Raw genomic sequence first — 6,405 nt, forward strand, 5'->3', positions numbered from 1 at the left:
CCTAAACATTTCATGGATTAACAGCACCCCATATCGCAGTGACAGCTGCATTGAAAGTGCAACTAACACCCAACTGTGTGGAACAATCCGGAAAAGACATTTCTATGTCATGTAATAACCTAAACTACACTTACTGTGCCAAAAACCAGTCAATTCCCAACTGGATGTAAGTGATCGCTGCGATTAGTCATACAATGAGTGATTCTTATGAATAATTCAAGGCTAAAAAATTTTTTTTTAAAAAAAGGTTAAATTAATCAATGCACAAATAACTCCATCATGCATTTACTTAAGTTAAAGAAAGGTCAACCAGATCCAGAAGCTATTTACCAGGGCAGTCAGAGAGTAACACAGGCTGTATTGGTTTCCATTCTTACAGTAAACAAGTGCCTTGAGCTGAGTCCTGACCTCTTGCGCTTGTCAAACACTGAGCTCGGTGCTGTGACTTCCAATTTGCTCGTCTCATTGTTGCAGCGCGGGTGGGGGGGGTTCAGGCCTCGTCATGACTGGTCTGCAGACAGGCATGGAGCTGAGTTGAAGTGTCTTGTCCCTCCGGGAACTTCCTCTGGCGGCATTTCTTTTTCGAGGGCTCTTAGCATGACACAGTGCATTAAGGCTCCAGAGTGCGTAAGTGAATAAGGGGGTTTGACCCCCCCAGCCCCCAAATAGCCAAAGGCTTGGACACTTAATTAAATCCTCACAGTTCTGTTCACTACTCATTAATGCAAAGGATTACTCAGTCCAGACTAAGCCGGATCTTTGTGATTATGTGAAGACAAACACTGCACAAATGGAGAATTTGGAGATTTCAGTTACTAATGTAGTCGCGGTTTTCATGTTTACCAAACTAACCCCGTCTTCAAGATTTGCTGAGGTTCACTGAGTGAAAGACTATATAAGCCCCGTTCAATAACACATAGTCATTTAATAGAGAATTATATTAGAATTATTATCATTAAAACATTCTTTTCAATAACTATACATTTTCATGCAAAGCAAAGGCATTTTAATCTTGCATAAAAACCCTACAGTGTGCTTTGGATCATTTCTGAAGTAGACTTGTATTTTACATATTTTATTGAGAACATTCCATCCATGCAAATTTATACGATTGAATAAATCTGAAGTATACAGAGAGCAACCCATGATCATCACAGTGACTCAGCAGCACTTCTACTTCAGTGTCTTCACAGTCTTAGTTGACCAAACCTCCTAAAACAATAAACCTAATCAACAATTAATCTGCATGATGAGTTCACCCTAAAATGAAAATGAAGCCATTATCTACACACCCCGTGAGACTCAGGTGAAGTTCTGATGTTCACAAAACATTTCTGGGCCTTCACAGCCAAAAAGCATTGCAGCATTCTGCTAAACAACTGAAGTGGCTGGGAATAAAACTACTCCGTACAGTTTATTGGATGTATGACTCTGGAAGCTCTGGGATAAATCGATTTGAAAAAGGCATTGTGGACCCACTTCAGACAGGAGTGCGCTAACAATTTTAGGTGAGCAGCTACTGTAACAGTTTTGGATGAAAACGGTGTGTAAATAACGCAGTTTCAATTCAACGTACGATCTCAGGGCTTCCTGAAACGTGGATTAGACTGGACAAGCTGTGTGTAGCCATTTCATGTTTTACTTTAGTTCAGTTCAGTTCATTTGAATACTAATCCTCATCTACTTTAGGCGTTTAAGTGAGGGCCGTTTTGCTGAGAAGCTCCAGAAATGTTTTAGTAGTAATGACTGAAGCTCCACAAGAAGTATCGAACAGCCTCCTGACTTCAAAATCAAACTGCCACTGATGGCGCATGAGGTCCCTCGACAGCCCAGGATCAGATACAAAAAACATTTATTTGGATTTGCAGAGAGCAAAAGTGCTACATCTTCTGCCGCATTCCACCAAGGGGGCGGATGGTGGGTGTTCAAAACACAGGACTTTGATTCCCGACACCAAGGAGTTTGCGTCTTTAGGCTACAAAAAAATAGCTCTTTGATTAGAATTTGGAAAAGATTGTACTTTCGGTTAAATGTTAAACACGTCTTGTCTTTTGCCTCGAGTTGCAGTTACATTTTTCAAACATTTAACCTTGGTCTCTCATTAATCTTAACTGAGGACTTTCAGTGCCTAAACAAAACCAGAAATAAACATTAATTAAAAATCATGCTGTAGCCGTTTCCCTGCAGAAGTTGCACTGGATATTATAAGTTTAACATGTAAAGCCGATATAAGCATTTAGCAGACGTCCAGTCAACATGTAGGTTCAAACGGCTTTGTTACCAAATTTGATTCAAACAACCAAAAACACATGATTTTACTTGAAGTTCTTCTTCAGCCATCATTTTCAGCTTCTATATAACATGGATCCAGAATGGTAAATGCTCTTGAGCCAATGACAAAAAACACAACAGCAACATTATTACCCAGAGGAATATTGGCGCTCACAGAACAAGAGCTGGGAGCAGAATTCCTTTAGAGACTTTATTGAAATGCAGTGGAGCAGAACGGAAAGGCAAAAAAATGATGCATCCGAATTGAGTCTGCTTCCTGAAAGGAAACGATTACAAGTATAGCAGTAAGTGTCAAGTCATGGTGTTGCCGACTTGATGAGCTGTTGGCCTTCCCGGAGAAACTTGATGAAGCCTCACACCGTTTTTCATGACGGGGGAAGGATTTAAATGATGGCAGAAAGTGGCGCTACACCACAGTTCTGCAAAGCTATTAAGCCTCTGTGTCTTTTTTTTATGTCGGCACATGAAGAGAGAAAGAGATCCATGATAAGAAGCAATCTATGTGATCCAACCCCCCCACCCCACACACACACACACACACACACACACACACACACACACAGTTGGTATTTTTGCTAGCAACTGTTCACAAGATGTGTTGAGTCAGTGCGAGTTTCCTAATTGGACGCTACCTGATTAAAATCGGCGGTTTTATGATGGGAAGTGTTTGTTGCGAGGCTTTGTGGGCGGCGTATTTGAAATCTTATCGGGCCGACGGCAAAAAGATTCTCGGCCCGTCAAAAGACCTCACGTGCGCTCTCATCGCTTTATCATAAAAAAAAGCTCTGACGTGCGCCACCTTTCAAGTCATCAAACATCCATGTATAGGGCCTTGAGCCTCGGCCACACACTTCCTCTGGTGTGTGTGTGTGTGTGTGTGTGTGTGTGTGTGTGTGTGCTCTGTCTGAGCGCGAGTGTGTAGCGAAAGTTGCTGGTCTGAAGCAATTATGTGCCACAGACGAGCCTTTTGTTACACCACGACAAACCAATTTCCTGAATCTATGGCAGCCAAGTGACTCATCACTTCACTCATTCAGGCTCCTTAGCATACGAGTAACACATAGGGGCCCTTTCAACTAAGCAATATTTCTTATCTAAATAAATCAATAACCGCCATCTGCACACATCCCACAAGATCACAGGGTTCTCAATTTATGCAACCGCCACTCGTTCCAAATAGCGGGGCGATCAAAATACTGAGGCAAAACCAGCTTCATAATGCAAGGACTGTTGTTAGGTGAACTAAATTGAAAGGTTCCATTAAATAGAGGGCGCCTCATCAGGTCTGAATAATAATGACATCGGTGCCCATCTCATAATAAGTCTTGGCTTTATGTGGCAGACAGCTTGAGCGGCCCCGGCTGAAATTGAATTTGGTTCATTTCCTTTGGCTGTCTAATTCTTTTGTGCACTTCTCCTCTACTTGGCATTGATTGTTACTCAAGATACTAGGTGCATCTAGGCTAACTTCCATCCACGGGTGATGGAAAGATGTGTGTGTTCGTGTGTGTGTGTGTCTGTGTGTGTGTGTGTTTACAGGAAAGCGTCACAGGAATACAAAACTACTTAAAGAGACCCACAAACTAAAGAGGTATCCAAGTTTGATTCCTTCTGAGGGTAATAAGCATTCTGTTCACATTCTAGGGGACTTTCCAAATACTTTCCACATGAAAACCAACAGTTGTAGTTATGAGATGGCGACCGGACAAACATGTTTTTGTTGGATCCTGCCCAGTGCATGATGGGATTGGCTAAGGACCTCATGACCCTGAATGTGAAAACACTCTTGAAATGCAGAGAGTCATGAATGGATGAGGGTGAACGGCCTCCATCTCATTAACGGTGATTTTCATTAAGTTGAGCAGCAGGCTGTGTAAAGCAAACAGCACTCTGACAAACTCAAGACCAAAAAACCTGGACAGACAACAGAGAACATTTTTGGAGAAAACTCCTGGTGTCGTCGGGACACAGTTGTTGTCATTGTTTCAATTTTGGACCCAGAGAGTATGTATTTTAGCTAATTAGAGAGTGTTGGGTCTGGTTCAGGCACTGACCATCAGTCATGACATTTTTGTCCAAGCCCTGGGACTCTTTTAGTGCCAGTAATCCTTTCTCTTTTTTTTCCCAGACAGCTGCTCCAGCATTTGCCCCCAGATTAGCACTAATGTCAATAATGATCACAGAGTGCGGGAAAAACATCCAAGATGGTCCGGCCAAGTCTTTAGTACCACTTTGTTCAACATGTCTCTGAGGATGTGGAAAATCCATAATTGGAGAAAACAATTGACTGTGATCTTTGGAGCAAGTGAACACGCTGTACAGTACATTCTGTGCAACGTGTAGAGCATCATTATCTATTAGCACAATGTTTAAAAGTCGGGCCACTGCCAGTGATGACACTGACACCTTCAAGGCCAATCAGTGACACGTACCTGTTCCGATCCGCAGGTGAAGCCATTCGAAAGTCAGATTTAACGACGGAGCAGAATTTTGTGGAATGCCTGAATCAAAAGCATTTATGGAACCAAACTGGCTTTGGCTCTCTTACAGAATCCATTTCGGCTCAGCTGTCAACATTTAAAGATATTTAAGCTAATGGCAGCCATGTTCTTTCTGCCTGTACACACCGGCTAAGTGTTACATCGCTCAGATTGAAGATACTTGCTCGCTAACTAATCTTGCATGCTTCCATCTGTGCAGTGATATGGTCAGCAGGTGAAGTTAGTTACATAAAAAAATAGTTCCTACATAAAACTGCTCACAACAATGTCTATAAGGTGTCAATCCCGAGTAGCCAAGTGTCTTCCACTTCCTTTATTAAATAACATAAAATATATCAAATAATATCTGTATTAGAACCCTTTTTATTAGCTTGCTGAAGAATTGTCTCCAAGATATCTAGAATCAAACTTTTAAAATGAACTTGTCAGTACGTAACTAACTTCAAAATAACCTCAGAACCTTGTTATTTAAAAAGCATAAACACCAACCTGATCAGATAAATCTGTGATGAGTTTAATGCGGCGGGTAATGTTAGCTGTGTGAACATACTGGTCAGTGGTCCTTTGGGTAACAATCGATCTTTGACCGAAAATTGGCACCGATTTGGTGAGAACTCATTAACCAGATGATAGTAGAGAATAGAGCCACTTTTGACTACATAGTGTATAAATGACCCGAAGATTATGGCTGTTGCCTGTCTCATTGCTTTGTAGTTTAGCAAATTAGGGAATTGTAGTGACAAAAACAAGAGATGTCGTCAGAATTCAACCCTGCCTCTGTATCAGGCATATTGGCATTAACCTTAAAGGAAATCTCCACCTTAAAATCATAAATGTCACCAGACCAACCGTACTACAAAAACGTCCCAAGACTTTAATACATTTTGATTTAAAATAGAAACATTTTTGGCTGCTGAGTTTGTGTGAAAACTTCCTACACTCCCTTCATTCAGAATCCTTATCATTTATTGATGTGGCAGGGGGGTGAGAGGGAAAGGCAGCGAATTCTCACATTAATTGGGTCATACCTGAAGTGCGCTGAAGGAATTTGTAGTGAAATCCCATACTCCTGAGAGTGTGTGCTAAGTTCAGATAAGCCTCCACCGCATGGATTCTCCATCTTATCTCGAGCCGGCAATAGGGCTGCGAGATTGAATAATCTGGGGAAGGTTGGAGAGCAATAGTTCAGGCATCCATAGGTTCTTAAAAGCAATTTGACAATGCTTCCACACTCTAATAAGTGTGGCGAGTCCCCTCACTGTCAGCGGAGGGTGCCAAAATAAGCAGAGGTTCCTACTTGACATCCTCACTTACGGGAATATAAAACAACTAATGACTGTGGAGTCTGTTGTGTGCGGTGTGATGTCAGAGGCTGAGGTCCTGGCGTTGGTTAAACCTGTATTGCTGGTATTTAGTACATGAGAGTCCATCTTTACACACATGAATTATTTGTGTCTTCTTAGTACCAGTAAAATGAAGATATTTAGATTTTCAGCACAGGACTTAAAACAGTTCCTCTGCCAGACTGAGTCTCTGGCTGGATTAAAGAAATATTTGCTATTTTTGCATCATCAAAAAACTAATCATCAAAAAGAGTAATGTGTATATTTCT

This window comes from Acanthopagrus latus, chromosome 17 (genome assembly GCF_904848185.1).
Source record: "Acanthopagrus latus isolate v.2019 chromosome 17, fAcaLat1.1, whole genome shotgun sequence".
In the NCBI taxonomy this organism is placed as follows: Eukaryota; Metazoa; Chordata; class Actinopteri; order Spariformes; family Sparidae; genus Acanthopagrus; species Acanthopagrus latus.